Below are 17794 nucleotides of genomic sequence, written 5' to 3'. Positions count from 1 at the left end.
CAAGCCGCTATAAGAAAGTGGGTTGATTTAATGCTGCCACTTGTTATGCGAGGTAACCAAAGAGGTCTGATAGTCTGGGATTCAGCCAGCACTCACCGCGCTAAAGAAATGAAGAACTTCCTTGCAGAGAGAAGAATAGATCAAGTAATGATTCCTGCAGGAATGACTGCCTATCTCCAGACCCTTGATATTGCAATAAACAAGCCATTCAAGGACCATTTGCGCATGGAAGTCAATGACTACATTGAAAATAGAATGGAAAGAAATCAGCGTGGAAACTTTGTGAAGCCCTGTCTGCAAGAAGTCATGACTTGGGTGAAGAAGTCATGGGATAAAATTACTGACAGCTGTGTCGCCAAAGCACTACGAGCAGGTTACCTGGACAAGACATATTCATTTAAAGAGAGCTATATCACTGGACATGACAGATTGGGTCCACTTCTTTTGAAGGAAATGGAGGCGCAAGACATCCAGGATGGAATTCAGGGTATGGACACTTATGACGATGTTGTTGAAGAAGATGACATGATCATTATTGAATAAAGGTACATTTTTTTGTTCACATTTACCTGTTTATTAAAATTGTTATCAATGTTCATTAACATAAGCCCTCCCCTGAAAATAAGCCCTCTGGTGTTTTTCTGTCCAAAAAATTTAATAAGACAGTGTCTTATTATCGGGGAAACACGGTACCCCCAAGTGTGATTTAATCAAATACTACCCCACCCCTGGACATTACTTTCATTTAATCAATCACAAAATCCCTGTTCTAAATACTACTCCACCCCTAGGCTGTACCTTCATTTAGTGCATCACAAAGCCCCTCTTCTCAAATGGAGCTTAGTTTCCAATTATACGTAAAGTACATTCATTTGTTCAATCACAGAGCACAAAAAGGTCAAAAGTTCCCCACCCTTGGATCACAATTGAATCTGCCTCAGAGTTACAACAAGCTTAAGCACAGCATTTAATACCCAAATAGAGGTCTTTTCTTCATCTTGACACAGTTCTCAGCAATCTTTGTTCCTGGGGAGACAAAGTTTAGCAAGGCCACAAGATACATTGCCAGTCTCTTCATTAATTCATTCTCTGTCTGCAGAACAGTCCTAGGACCCCTGAAAACATTAGCAAAACCCTCTTCCAGGATTTCTGTAAACATACAACAAGAAAATCCTTTTTCAGGGCTTCTGAACCAACAGCAAGGTTCCAAAACCTCTGCAACAACAGCACTGTCCTTCACCAGTGCACAGTATTCACTCTCTGTCTGCAGAACAGTCTCAGTAGCTCTGAACCAACAGCAAGGTTCCCAGACCTCTGCAACAACAGGACTGCCCTTCACCAGTGGACAGATCTGGCAAAACAACATCAAAACAGACAGACAAAGTACCAGTATAATAGCCATGTCTCCTCAGTCCTTGGCAGCTCTGGGTGGCAGCTCTCAAAAGTCCTGGGCAATTCAAAGTGGCCCTCAGCAATCCTCTCAGTCTCTCTCTGCCTCCAAGAGGGTGCTGCTTCCAAAAAGTTCTTCTGCCTCTCTCTTGTGTCTCTCCAAATCTACGTCATCAGCTCCTCCCAGTTCAGCACTCTCTTTTCACATCAACAAGTCCATCCCACAAGTGGGATTCACAAGCTCTGGGTTTTAACACAATCAAACCAAAAACCAAGCCAATACAGGGTGATATTTAAATTACATTACTATTACAGGCACCAAGTTCAGATACTGCCCTAGACCTTTAAATAAATAAAATAATTGCTACCTGTGTGATGTAAAACAGGTATCATAACACCTGGATTATTGTGGAACCCAGTGGAGACTAACTTGGAGTACTTTATAAATGTCAGCTATTAAGAAGAAGGTAGTACAATAACTAGAGCATTAAACTTGGACTCAGGAAGACCTGAGTTAAAACCCTGATTGAGACACATACTAGTTGGTGACTCCTCAGCAAGTCACAACCACAGTCTATCTCAATTTCCAGTTCTTTAAAAATAGGGATAATAATAGCAACTATCTCATAAGATTCCTGTAAGGATCAAGTAGGTAGGTATGTGGTAAGGGCATCTAGGCAGCACAGTAGATAAAGTTCTGGACCTGGAATGAGGAAGATTCATCTTCCTTTTAAATCTGGCCTCAGACACTTACTGGCTGTGTTACCCTGGGCAAGTCATTTAACCCTGTTTGGCTCAGTTTCTTCATCTTTAAAAATGGACTGGAGAAGGAACTGGCAAACCACTCCAGCATCTTTGCCAAGAAAACTCCATATGGGATCACAAAGTTTTGGACAAGACTGAAAACAATTGAACAATAACTTTCTGACTCAGAGGCCAATTTTCTATATGCTATGCCATGCTACTTATCATGATAATCTTTGCACTGGCTGTTCCCTATGCCAAGAATGCTATCCCTCCTCACCTCCATCTCATAGAATCCTCTACTTATTTTAAGAAATAAATAGTTCAACATCCAGGTTCTGCCTGAAGCCTTGCTAATTTCACTTAACTACTCCCTCAACTACCTTGTATTTATTCTCTATAGAGGGATAGGAGCTGGATTTGAGATGTCTCTGGTACAGGGAATTTCCTGGTTAGCAAAATCCTACCAATGCAGGTCGCCGCCTTCTCTTAAAATTATAAACTTAAGAGAGTTTACCAGAGCAGTGAGAGGCTGTGACTTAACAAGCCTAAATTGAACTTGAGGACCTTTACTGATTTGAAAATAAAGTCTGCCCCTTAATAGACTGAATGTGGGCACATGGAGCCTGTGGTGGGAAGAGTTTGCTGAAAGGTAGAGCAGAGACCACAAGAAAAGCAGTCTATGAGGAGGCTTGTTTTTCAGGAAGGTATAATTTTTGTTACTTTGTAGTCAACTGGGTCATGAGGGTTGTGATGTTTTCTGACCCTGGAGAAGGCTTTATATACCTCTGAGGCAAGGTTTTGCTTTGGGGCTCACTTTGGGAAGAGTTATGTGATTTGACCAGATGAGACTCTGGGTAGCCGTTGAGGCCGCCTGCCCCAGACCCCCCGTGCCGCATCCCAGCTTTGAAAACCCATATGTTGGTGCTTCTCTCTCTGGTGACTAACTTGGTATGGATGTAATGGTCAGACAACTGGAAGCCCTGTCTGCTGAATTGTATTATTTTCTCTTATAACTTCTGTTTGAATTCTCTGAAGTTCAGAGTGCCAGTTTTTTCCCCTGAACCAAGTAGATCATATATGTTTGCTTGATTAAAGTATGATTGTTAACCTTTTTTGAGTTGCTTTCCTTTAGAAAACCAGATCTAAGAATCTGTGCTAGCAGCTATCCTGGGTATGCTAGTGTAAGGGATAATTTGCAGTGAAGTTTCCCCATTCTGAACATCCTATGTACATTCTTATTACTTCCTTATATTTTGTAACTAAGTTCAGTATCGTTTCCTCATATATATGTAGGTCATTGTGTATTTCAAGGTAATGTAAGAGCTATTGAGTATTAATACAATTGATTGGATTAACTATTGAGACCAAATTAGAGGTGTTTTTAGTTTGGGGAAAGGAATTGGTAGTGTGAGAGGTATCAAAGGGTTAAGTTTCTATAGAACTGTAAGAATTGCTGAAACAGGACTACTGATAAAAAGTACCAGACAGTAGCCTTGGGAATAAGTTGAGTTCCCAGTTCCCAGAGAACTCCTAGATAATACTAAAAATGAAATAATGTAGAATAAAAGAAGCTGGCAGCAGCAGGTGGATTTGACCAATCAGAAAGCAGAAAGCAGCCTTGGGACATTCAGGCCCAGATAAGGACACTTCTAGGTTGGACTGAAAGGGGTTCAATATTCTGAGGTTGTTACTGTGCTTGCGTAGTGGACCTCATGTATTATGTATGTTATCTAACAAAATTAGAGCCTCATTAGTAATAATTAGGTTAATGTTTGGGAGGGGTGGGGGCAATCCTTGTCTATTTAACCCAGCTTCTGCTTTTGTGGGGAGGCCTCCTCTCCCTGTATTTCCCAGAGATGGGACCGCCTGCTTCTTGCAAGATTCTAATAAAACTTAAAACCTTCACTTTGAGAGGTCTCCAAGTAGTCAACTTTGGGTTAGGGTCTCCGCACACCACACATTTTTGTAGAACTGCAAGAATTGCTGAAACAAGGGGTAGCTAGGTGGCACAGTGAATAGAGCACTAGCCCTGGAGCCAGGAGGACCTGTGTTCAAATCTGGCCTCAGATAGTTAACACACACACACAAAAAAACTAGCCGTGTGACCTTGGGCAAGTCACTTAACCCCAACTGCCCTCCAAAAAGCAAAAAAAAAAATTGCTGAAACATGACTACTGATAAAAAGTACCAGATAGTAGCCTCAGGAAGAGTTGAGGCAGTAGCCTTGGGAAGAAGTTGAGTTCCCAGTTCCCAGAGAACTCCTAGATAATACTAAAAATGAAATAATGTAAAATAAAAGGAGCTGGCAGCAGAAGGTGGATTTGACCAATCTGAAAGCAGACAGCGGCCTTGGGACACTCAGGCCCAGATAAGGATACTTCTAGTTTGGACTGAAGGGGGTTTGGTATTCTGAGGTTGTTACTGTGCTTGCGTAGTGAACCTCATGTATTATGTATATTATCTAACAAAATTAGAGCCTCATTAGTAATAATTAAGTTAATGAATGGAGAGGGCTTTGTGTCGATTGGTTGGCATTAATAAGAAGACTGTGAGCTTACCTTACCAACCAGTGGTAAGGTGGGACAGTGAAGAGGGTGTGGAATTCCCACCTTAGGGCTTTATAATCTTGCTTTTGCCTTTTTTAGTGCTCTCTTCCCTTGTGACTTTCTTGTTGGATTTGGGGATGCCCTTTCTCGAAAAAGATAGTAATAAAGTTTTTGCTTCTACTTTGAGAAGTCTCTGAGTTATTTTGGGTGAGTGGTCTTCTGACCCATACACTAGGGCACTTGCTGCTACACTCATCCAAAGTCACACAATTAGTATGTTTCAGAGGCAAGACTTGAGCCCAACTATTTCTAGCTTCAAAGCCAGCTCTTTCTGCATTATACCATGTTAAATCTCATAATTCTTTTATATGTGTACATGTATGTGTGAGTATATAGAGCATAGGCATATATGTGTGTGGATGCATATATGGATGTATGCATATATATGCATATATATATATATACTGAATAATCTCTATATATTTGTGGGTGTATATATGTGTGTGTGCATCGTATTATGAATATATGTGCATATAAATACGCATGCATATATACATGTTTGTGAATGTGTTATATGCATAATGTATGTATGTGTGCTGTATATGTGTTTGCATGTGTGTGCATATGTACGTGCACCTACATGTGCAAATACAAACAAAAGGATCATGGAAGTAGTATGGTATAGTAGATAGAAAACTAGCCTTGAAACAAAGAAGACATACTAATAGTATGACTGGGCAAGTCACAATCTCTCAATGCCCTAGGAAACTCTCCAAGGTTTTTATTTACCTGCATTTGTAAAGAGAGTTTTTTTTTAAATATATATGTATACATGTATGCATACATATAGATATGTATGTGTATGCACATATATGTGAACATATATGTATAGAATGATATATTTAGAAATAGAAAGGCCTTCAGAGCACATTTAGTCCAACCCCTCCATTTTATAGATAAGGAAAGGGAGGCAGTTTTAATTTAATTTTAATTTCCTGGAGACTTTTAACTGACTTACCTAAGGTCACGCAGGTCATGTTAGAGATGGGATTTAAAGCTATATCCTCTGTATCCAGAGCTAGTGCTTTTACCATTGTACCACTCTCTCCTAAGGAGCAACATAAGTTTTTTGAGAGCAGAAACTGCTTTGTTTTCATCTTTGTAACCCTAGTACCTACAGAAGTGCCTGGCACATAGTAGGAGCTTAATTAGTGATTATGGATTGAGAACTTGATACTTATAATTGCAGGTGTCTCCTTCTATAGAATGTAAGCTCCCTGAAAGCAGCAGCTGTTTCATTTTTGTTTTTGTGCCAATAAGTACAAAGTAAGTCCTTTTAAGTACTTGTTGATCAATTGAAAGACCATCATTATCATTTCCTTCAGACAAAAGGATAAGACTAAATAATATTTACTCTCTATTACAATTTTAAATAATTTCAAAGAAATTATTTCAAAGAAAAGGTAGAAAATGCTTTCAACTTTTTTTTTCTTATGGGATATATGGAAATGGTCCTCTCCATATCCCACTGCTATCTTCTACAAGCATAGTACTGTTCCTTTCCCTTCATACCATCATCACATTTGGCACCTTGGAAATTTCTAGCCCTCCTCCACTACCATCATGCCCACTTTTGTTTCATCACTCCTCCAGGATTTAAATATCAAGTCCTCAACATTCCTAGAGTTGGATGAAGTCTCAGAGTTTGCATGGTATAGCAGGGGAACTACTGGGCACCATTAGAACAAGAGAAAGAAAATAGAAATCTGGTTATATTTTTATACATCATTACTTGTGACCATGAAATAAATATTGTTCAGTGACATATGAATGAAATAGGTATGTGTCATGCGTGGGGAAAGGAAATGAATATCCATGATTAAAGTTCCATGCATCAGTGCTTCTGAGGGTGGGATAAATAGCTGTCACTTAGGTGGGTGAAGGTTAAATGGGGCCACGTCAGCAGCTGGGCTAAATAAATTGATAACTATGATTAAGGATTTCTCCATCACCAATTAATGAGCAGGGAGAAAGGATAGGATAATACAGGGAAAGAACTATCAGCGATGTGATGTAATAAAATAGGTATTGACAGCCATCTAAAAATTACTTGTTGGTATGCCGAGGAGTTTGCACAGACTCCCTAGGCCTCAAAACCTGCGTGGAATTGCTTATTCATCAGTGTGCAGAGACCCATCTAAGATTGTGGATCCAGAAATGAAACCTGACAGGTTATTGATGATGAGTATAATACACATCAGGGTAAGTAATGATCAAGTGATTACATATCCACAATCCTCTCAAAAACAGGCTTTCCAGCTGCTGGTCTGGGGCCTTGGAAATCTGTAACTAATTTTCCATTCAATACCATGTGATCCCAGTTAGAGAAGTCAACTCCAGCACTGAAATTTCTAGGAGAAAGACTCAGATGGCCCATTGCTACCAGTACATCCTTAATGAGAGTTCTAAGAAACAAGATACCATAAAAGGCCCTTAATGGTTGAAAACCAGTGGATTTTCTCTCAGATTCAATTTGCTCAAAAACTCAGTCAGTTCATTAATTCATTCAACAAAAATCTATTAAACATCAGTTGTGCGAAGATCTTAGAGTCAGAGAGACATGGGCTCAAGTCAGGCCTCTGACACAGACTAGCTATAGGCACATCATTTAAATTCTCAGTACCCTAGTCAACTTTCAAAAAACATAAATAAGAGAAGAGTTACTGTTCTACATTTACAGAGGAAATTTCCACCCCAGAAATTCCCCACAATGATGAAATTTTATTGTCAAATAAACAAAAAAAAAACACACTAAAAAGATTATTATAGCACCTAATATTATATAAGAAGAAGTACACTAGAGAGTTACAAAGAAAGTATTAGTTAATGTGGAATGATCAATATTTAATACAATCATGGCCATATAGATTGGGCTAGTTTATGACTAGAAGGCAGGGAAATTGGTCCCAAGACTTAATTAGTCTAGAAGACAAGGTCTCAAGCCAATGATAGAACTCCATGGTTAATTAAAGAATACAAATCCTAACCAATTAGGATAAGGGACTCCTTAGACTTGACAAGTGTCTCACTGATGTGAGAGTCAACACATCCTTCTAACAATATATGTTTCTATATGGAGATGACAGTAGTAATATATCCATGCTGCTCTATGATAAATCAAGCCCATATGATAATTGTTCGCCTTTTTTTTTCTAAATCTATATAGAAACATCCACCTGTTGGAAGTAATGATGAAACAATAATCCTATTACCCATAGGAGACAATACACCACTAATAAAGGTCATCTAGCAGATGCGGAGCTACTGGGCAGAACAATTCCCAACACCAGATGGGAATGTTGATATGGCAGGGGAAATCTAGGAAATTCAGCTAAAGTCTGGGTCATAAAGAGTCTGGGGATTAAGTCCTAGAATGGGATGGTTCCATTTCAGTTTGGAGGTATCCTAAAAGCAGATGGTTCTATCTCATGAGGTTTATCTTGTCAACAGAAATCAATGGAGAAAATCAACTGTGCGGAGCCCTGCGCCAGGCATTCTGGAGGCCCAGTCCTAGATATCCATTACAAATGAGGCCATACCTAAAGGGGAAAGGAATAAGGAAATAACTGAAGTATGAATTCTACTATATCCTGTCCAATATCATGAGGCAGAGAGTTCATTGAAGCAAACTAGGTATAGAGTTTTTCTAGAATTTGAGTTTATAAATAATAATAATCATAGCTAACACTATATAGTGCTTTTGCTATAGTGCATTTGGGCAGCTAAGTGGTGTAGTAGATAGAGTGATAGGTCTGGAGTCAGGAATATGCATCTTCAACTTAATAGCTGTGTGATCCTGGACAAGTCATTGATGCCTGTTTGCTTCAGTTTCTACATCTAAAAATGAGCTGGAGAAGGAAATGGCAAACTGCCCCAGTATCTTTGCCAAAAAAAAAAAAATTCCAAATAAGATCATGAAGAGTCGGACACAGGTGAACATATCAAAATTTGCAAAATGCTTTACAAATATTATCACATTTTATCCTCACAATAGTAGTGAGAGGAAGGAGCTATTATCATCCCCATTTTACAGATGAGGAAAACTTAGGGAAATGTTAAATGACTTGCCCAAGGTCACACAACTAGTAAGTGTCTAAGTAAGAACTAGTAAGAATTTGAACTCAGGTCTTCCTGACTTCAGGTTTTTGTATCTACTACTCCAGCTAATTGCTCATGATAAATAGCTTGGCTCAGATGGAATTGATTGATTGGCTTGTTTGTCCCCTACCCCACAACCTGTTTCAGCACTTCCCTCTTTGATCCCCCTCAATACTTGTATCTCTATTTCCTTGCCTTCTATGGTTCTATATTATCTCTCCCTGCAGTTTCCAATGGTCTATGTAAATCTCTCTTTCCTCTGGGATTCTGATGCATGAATGGCCCCAGGAAAGTTGCATGGCTCCTCTAGATACTCAGAAATTTTGAATTCCAAAGATTCCAGAGTAGCCTGGATATGGTTGATACCTATGGCTGGAAACACTGAGAAATGACTCCCTGTGGATCACTTACTGAAAGAATTATAGTTTCACAATGACCTGGCCTTTTATTCAACAAATATTTATAAAAGCACCTTCTATATAAAATGAGCAAGTCTAGAAAAAAGGAAATGCAAATTTAATGCAGAACTCAAGACCCAGTCTTTGGTCATGCCAGCATTTAAAAGAACCAGAAAGGTATATTATTTAGACTGGAGAATTGAGAACAAACTTGCCCTCTGGGCTTTGCTTGCCTCTGTACCTTTTCTCCACCCGTTCATTTGCTGAGCAAAAGAGAGAGATTTACTGCTAGAACAACTGGGAAACCACAGAATCCAGAGTTGTCTCACAATTATTGGGTGAAAAACTATTCCATGATTTATGTAGTGTGACCTGTAGACCAGGGAATCCTTCAAAAAAAAGGCTCTGGCTTTGTGATCAAGCAGACCTAAAATCACCCTGAAGAGGTCTAATCCTAATGAGGATATCCAGCTTCTCTTGCCCTCTTATGGCCTGTTCCAAGTAGTAGAACTCCATGGAAAAATCTCTAAAACAAAGCTTAGGTATCACTAATGGCAAGTTTCTCCCTCAAAAGGAATTAACAGATTCCCTTCTAAAAAGTGTTTGCGATGTACAAAATAGGTATCAAATATAGGACAGCTATTCATTTTTTCCATCATAAAAGAAATGCTTAAAACCCAAAAGACTGAAAGGCATAGTACTTAATAAGAACATAAAATATTTTTAAAAGTCATCATCATTACAATCTCCTAAAGAGGTAAGAGAATTTTGTGGGACTGCTAAATAGATTCACTAACCTCAGACCTACACTGTCCAAGCAATTCACAAGTCTACATCTACTGACTAGTCAAGCATGGCATATTCATCCTTTCGGGTTTGGGAAGTTATCATCTCCCCTGAGAAGCGGTATAGTTGCAAGAATCGCCTCCAACTGGGTAACCTGCACCTACTCAGGGACCTAGCAAATCTTGAGTACATAAAGTGATCACCATAAGTTCAGTTTTCAAAATTTCCAGTTGCTGGTCATAGACTTGTATTTAAGGAAGAAACATAAAAGCAGAAGAAGGCATTTAGGGACTCAGGCTCCCCTAAACATTCATATTATCCCACTGCCATGTGGTAAAGCTACAAGCCAACATTGTGGGGTTGGGGAGGGGGAGAGGGCAACAGAACTCCTGACTCCCCATTCCTACCCTACACATGTACAGATTTCCACATGTGCAGAAACATGTTTCCTATATTTATTCTTTTCCATATGTTTCCTATGTGTGTCCTTTCTTCTGATTTCCTTGTGCGTATCTGTGAGATAGTGCAGCCCAGATTTAAAGGGAAAATGTTTTGTTTTGTTTTTTATGGCATTTCATTTAATATCTCTACTTAAATTTAACTAATTGCATCCTCTGTCTTACTATTAAAGATAAACATTTTTGGTGAGAGTGCAGGAACAATAATGTTAGGATATTCAGACTCAAGTAACAGAAGTAGGTAAATCAGTCAAATTGTGGAGGGTCTTAAATGTCAGACTGAGGAATTTGGACTTTATTTGCTAGGCAAAGAGGTTACTGAGGGTTTTGGGCTTTTTTTCTGTTTTGTTTTGTTTTGTTTTTTAGGAAGGGAGTGGTATGAATGAGTCTAGCCATAATGAAGTGGAAATAGTTCTGGGTTTCGATTTAGGGAACCTGGGTTAGAATATCAACTCTACCCCTTACAATCTGTGTGTCCCTAGGCAGGTCAATAAATTAACCTCTCTACTGGACTCAGTTTACTCACTTGTAAAATGAAATGTTGGACTAGATGACCTCTGAGTTTGGCTCTAGCAATAAATCTATGCTTCTATGTGCACTGGAAAATTTTATATGGCAGCTGTGTATAAGATGCAATGGAAGAAGAGAGAGACTGAAAACAGGAAGAATTGTTAAGAGACTATTACAATACTGCAGGTATAACAGGCCTCACTTCCATGTTCCAGTCTCAGTTGATGTGAAAAATTCACAGAAAGACTGGGACAGAAATGATATAAAGTATGTACAGTGCACAAACTTTGAGAGAGAAAAAAAGGTAGGAGAACACAAATTAACATCAACATGAAGAGAACCTGTTTCTGATATTCCTTTGCATTTTCAGAGTGATAAAAGTAAGAATGCATCTCTAGCCAGGAGCAAGCTCATGAAGTGAACAGTGAGGCAGTAGAGGTCAGAAGCCTGGTCAGTGTAGAGAAGGAATTTTTGCCTGGGTCTCAACTCTAACCCTCATTAACTCCTTAACTAGAGCTTAACCCTTTGGGTGACCAGGAATAAAGAATTAGACAGAAGTCACTTGTATCTCCCAACAGGAATAGGTGAATCTAAGTTCATGAACTGTATCCAGAAGGTTCTAGGTTTAGAGAGTGCTTTTAAATAGGTTAGAGGCAGCTAGGTGGCACAGTGAATAGATTGCCTAGCCTGGAGGCAGTAGGACTCATCATTCTGATTTCAAATGTGCACTCAGACACTTAGCTGTATGATCCTGAGCAAGTCACCTAACTCTGTGTCTCAGTTTCCCCAACTGTAAATGAGCTGGAGAAGAAAATCCAAAATCTTTGCCAAGAAAACCCCAAATCAGGTCATGAGGAACTGGACACAACTGAAAACAACTGAACATATAGATTGGTTAAGCAATTAGATGGCTCAGTGGATAGAGTGATGGGTCTGGAGTCAAGAAGACCTAAGTTCAAATCCAGCCTCAGACATTTACTAGTTATGTGACATTGGGTAAGTCACTTAACTTCTATTTGCCACTGGAGAAGAAAATAGCAAACTACTACAGTATGATTGCCATGAAAACCTCCTGGCTGGTATGGTCCATGGGGTCACAAAGAGTTGGATGCAACTAATGAACAATAAAAATTGTTAACCCTTGGTTAAGGTTGGTCTGAGACTAGGAGAAGCCATGGGTATACATCCCTCAAAGCAATCATTCTAATAGATTTTATTGTATTGATTTTACTTCTGTAGTAATATATCAAGCAATCTACATACTCATGCCATTCGTGTGTGGTCAACTCCATTACACCATAACCAAATGATCAGACAATTGAAAAGCAACACAGTGAAGAGAAGGAAGAAAAAAAATTTCCTAAAGGGTATCTGGGTGGAGGTTGAGCCAAGAGGCTAATTAAATAAATCCACATTTACCCAATAGCCCTCAACTAACTGTCTTTTATTTATTTATTTATTTATTTATTTATTTTTGCTTTTTGGAGGGCAATTGGGGTTAAGTGACTTGCCCAAGGTCACATGGCTAGTTTTTGTGTTTAAGTGTCTAAGACCAGATTTGAACTCAGGTCCTCCTGACTCCAGGGCCAGTACTCTATTCACTGCACCACCTAGCTGCCCTAACTAACTGTCCTTTAGTACTAAAATGGATTCTTCCTCACCTCTACCTCTTAGGATCCTAGGCTTTCTTAAAGACATAATTCAAGTACTGCCTTCTGCTTGAAGACTTTCCTAGGTCCCCACCCTCCACTCCAAGAGACAGCACATTCTCTCCTCCAAACTAACTTGTGTTGACTTTGCATGTGTTCTGTGTGGACTTGTAGGTGTTCACGTTGTCTCCTTCTTTAGAATGTAAACTTCTTAAGAACAAAGACGAGTTCACTTAATTCTTATGTCCTCAGCCTTTAGCCCAGTGCCTGACATACACTATTGTTGTTGTTTTTGTTGTTCAGTCATTTCAGCCATGTTCTATTCTGTTACCCTATTTTTGGGTTGTTTTGGGGGGTTTTTGGTTTGTCATTCCTTCTCCAGCTTATTTTGAAGATGAGGAAACTGAGACAAGCAGGGTTAAGTGACTTACCCAAGGTCACACAGATAGCACATGTCTAAGATCAGATTTGAACTCAGGTCTTCCTGACTCCAGGTCCAGCACTCTATCCTCTACACTACCTAAATGCTTGCTGGAAGTTAAGTGGTACATTCAATAGAGTGCTAGATTTGGAGTCAGATTAACCTGAGTTTAGATTCTTCCTCAGTCACTTATTAGCTATGTCACCTTGGGCAGGTCACTTAAACTCTGTCTGTCCCAATTCCCACACTTGCAAAATAGGAATAATCATACTATCAGTTGGAGTTGTAAAAATTAAATGAGATAAGTGGCACAGTGGATAGAGTGATGGGTTTGGAAGCAGGATGATTTAAATTCAAACTTGATCTCAGGAACTTACTAGCCATGTAACCCTGGGCAAGTCACTTAACCTCTCTTTACCTCAGTTTCTTCAACTGTAAAATGGGAATAATAACAGCATCCACCTTGCAGAGTTGTTGTAAGGATCAAATGAGACAATACATGTAAAGTGTTTAACACAGTACCTGGCACATAGTAGGTACAATATAAAAAGTCCTTCCTTTAATCCTGAAGCACTTTGAAAACTTTAAAACACTACATAAATGCTAGTTATTGTTATTGTTCCTTTTGTTGATTCATTGAGTGTTAGACTAAGTCACAGAAAGGTTACATGCTATACATGGAGCAGAGCCAAGGAAAAAAAAAGTTACCTTCTTCCTAAGGATGATACAGAGCCTGGGGACTCTCTCACATAGCCTCTGGTGTTGGGCACAGCAGATAAACACCGGGGACAGTCAGTGTCGGGGTCCTCATCCTGAAAAGGATTATTTAGATAACTGGGAAGCAGTGCCCCCTGGTCAGTTAAACAGGCATGAGGTAATGAGGGTAGAGGAGATAAAAAGCAGACAGGAATGTAAAAGATATTTAGTAGAATGAATCAATAGGATTTGACAACTGACTAGATAGAGAGGAAGAGAGAAAACTCAAGATGATTCTTAGGTAACAAATGGGAAGGACTGGAAAAATGCTACTGCTAACAGAAATATGTATAACCAGACAGAATTTCCGTTGGTCCCATAACGAGTAATGTACCCACACTTCACCTCTCAAAGAGTCCCAGGCTCTGAATCTACATGTAGTTCATGCCTTGGGCAGCCTTTACTCTAAAGAATGGGGTCATGCTCCTTTTTTCAACTTCTCTGGTTCTTACACTCCTAGAAAACATTATAAATGACATAGTTAATGTCTAATAGACTTTAGCAGGCTAAGGATGTTGGGCCAATATTTTTTACAGAGATAAATGTAAGTCTTACACTTTGAAATCCAAAATTCAACTTCAAAAATTAAATATTAAAGGAAGATGGGGAGGTATAGAGATATAATAATTTACCTGATGAATTTGTGGGTGTTTTAATGGACCTCATTATGAACTCAGTATGAGTATTATGAGGAGGTGACTCCTGAACTGGGTCTTGAAAGAAGCTAAGAATTCCAAGAGGCAGTGGTCAGAGGGAAATACGTGTGTGTGTGTGTGTGTGTGTGTGTGTGTGTGTGTGCGTCTTCAGGCATGGGGCATGGCCTCTCAAAGACCTTGAAGAAAGGAAATGGAATACTAAGTTTCAGCAGGAACAAATATTGTAAGTATGATATAGCAGCCAAAAAAGTTAATGGGTCCTTAGACCTCATTGAGAGGTATTGTGTTCAGTACCAAGAAGGTGTTAGAGTATTGATAGACAATTCTACTTTATTCTGATCATATGTGGAACATTGCTTTCAGTTTTGGGCAGCATATTTGGTAGAGAGCATTGATAACCTGAAGACCTTCCCAGAGGAGGCAAACTATAATAGGGAATGACCTCAACTGAAATGATTCCATGGGAAGATTGGTTGAAGGAACAAGATGTGTTTGGCCTGAAAGAGAGATCTGGTGTGGTGGGGGAAGGTGACTTGAAAGCTCTCTTTGTCTTGATGTGTAATAAAGCTTCTAATAATAAGAGCTATCCAAGAATGTAACGAGCTAACTCAATAGGTAATGTTCCCTCTCACTGGAGGTCTTCAGGCAAAGGTAATATGACCACTTTCAGGTATTTTATAAAAGAAATTCTTATTCAGGTACAAATTAGACTCTGAAATCCCTTCAGACCCTGAAATTTAGTGTTTCTACTCTTCCACAGATCCCAGCACAGAGCCCTGAGCATAATGGATGCACAGAAAATATTTGATAGATGGACAAATTCATGCACAATGGCTCTGAAACATGAGTGAACCAGTAGGGGCCTCACAATCCATTTCTATGTTAAAGCCTAAAATCCATGTTGGCTCTATCCTTGGATTGAATTTTACTCCCAGGAATGGGATGCAATGTTATCCCTATCTTAGGTACTATGTGACCATTTCTAGCCAAGAGAATTAGTGCTCTGAATTAGTCATTAGCTTACATGGAAATTAATTATAAACAAGTGTAGATTTATATTCATCAGCAACCTTTTCTAACAACTTCCCAACTTTTTCCTTGAATTGGATTGCTCTTTGACTGCTAATCTTGCCAGCAGGGAATAATTAGCAGCTTTGCCATAGAGTTACAAAGTGTGCTGTCTTTGAGCTGATGTTGTGCTTAATGAGCCTATTTTAAAAGTTACAAATCACTATGCTTCCCATCGCTCTCCACTTAGCTTTTCTACATGTGGAGTGGTAAGAATCAGGACCTATGTCAATGAGACTAATCAGCTTTGGAGATTGCTACATGCAAAATGCCAATGTCTGTATGGATAGCAGAACAGAAAAGAAATTAGCTTTTATTTTTTAGCTTTTTTTTAACTCTTTGGAACATATGAGAGGACAGGGACATTTCAATTCAATTTGATTCAAGAATCATGAATTAAGCACTAGGCACGATGCTAGGTACTATTAATATAAAGGCGGGGAAAACCAAGAAAGAAAAAAGTCCTCTTCAATGGCCTTACCTTCTACTTGAGGACACAATATACAAACACATAAAACAAATACAAAATAATTTGAATATAGGGAGAATATTTCCTATTCAAATCAAAATCATAAAAGGTCTCCCTTAAAAAGTGTCTTCTTTTTTTGCTTTTTTGGAGGGGGAAGGTAGGGCAATTGGAGTTGAGTGACTTGCCCAGGGTCACACAGCTAGTTTTGAGAAGGTGACTTCTTGAAAAAAGCTAAGGATTCCAAAAGGCAGTGTTTAGATAGATAGATAGATAGATAGATAGATAGATAGATAGATAGATAGATAGATAGATAGATAGATAGATAGATATCTTCAGGCATGGGGCAAGCAATGATCTTGAGAGTATGAATTAGGGTCAAAGTTACATGAGTGGAAAGAAGGGGACAGATCATTTTTATGAGGTTTTTGTAGGTTTTGTAAAAGAATTGAACATTCTTCAACTGAGCGGATATGGAGGGACACAAAGAGGAGAGGGAAGAGTCTGAAGTTGACTAGAAGGATGATTTCTTGACAGAAATAAGGAAGTTTGGAGGAGAGGATACGTTGAGAGCAGGGGAGGAACAATGAGTGATATTCTAGATGAAATCTTCTCATTGGTCTCTTAGCTGTCAGTCATCTCTGATCCTAGACTTCATCCAGTGGCTATTTTAATCTTCTGATATACCTAACACTTAAACTTATCCAGGTTCTTTAACCATCCTTCATGTATATAGTACTCATTACCAACTACCTAAGTTTTTTAATACTGCTTCTTCTGCCTGAAATCACACACACACACATACACATACACACACACTTCACACACACACTTTCTACATAGATCCAACTCCTACACAGCCTTCAAGGCCCACCTAAAGTTCTAGATACTTCTCTTACTGCAACTTACAATCATCTTTCCATTCTCTGAATTCCTATAGCCCTATAACACTTAGTACATATCATGTAATCTAGAATTTAATTATAAATACTCTTATTCTCCAAGTGACTCAGGCATAGAAATTGTTTCTTTCCAACCAGATGGCAAATGATTGAGAATGGTCTTCTATTCTTTCACCCTACCTCCCCCTGCCTAAACCCCCCCCATAGTGCCTAGAGGAGTGTTAGATACATAATATGTTCTCAGTAAACACTTTCTGACTATACCAGTTGTTTCTATTGATATCCACATTCACTTCTGTTATTATGTTTGCTAAATTAGGTCAGAAATTCTTTGAAGGTACATACTGGATTTGTATTATTTCATTTTAGCATTATTGAGGGAATTAGTCATAATAGGAGTTTGTAGAGAATAGCTTCACAGGCCACTGGATGTCAACAAAAATAAATTGAAAACATAATTTATAATAAGCATGCATGATTAAGCACAAGCATAGGAAGAAAATGTGGCAAAAAAAAAGAAAGGTGGTAAAAAAAATAAGTACAATACTAAAAAAGCAAAAAACAATATTTTTAAAACACTTGGGATAGCTAATTTTTGGTCTCCACTTAAAAAGTAGGTAACCCATCTAACAGGATACCTATACACATACCCACTTCTACCACCACCCACATACACACACACACACCCCTTTAAAATTTTTATTTAATCATTTATTCATTTACTTATTTGTTTAAAGAAAAGAAAGTAGTACTTGTTGAGTTTTCTAGCTTTAACCTGATGTCCTAATGCTGTCAATACCCAAGTCTCTTATAATGTTTGTCAACCTGCCCAGATTGTGCAAAATAATGGGTAAAGTGCTGGATTTTTAGGCAAGACATCTATC

Source organism: Petaurus breviceps, unplaced genomic scaffold (assembly GCF_028583685.1).
Source record: "Petaurus breviceps papuanus isolate PSGF00001 unplaced genomic scaffold, PetGlider_PUasm1.0 90667, whole genome shotgun sequence".
Classification (NCBI taxonomy): domain Eukaryota; kingdom Metazoa; phylum Chordata; class Mammalia; order Diprotodontia; family Petauridae; genus Petaurus; species Petaurus breviceps.
Note: the sequence above shows the minus strand (reverse complement) of the source record.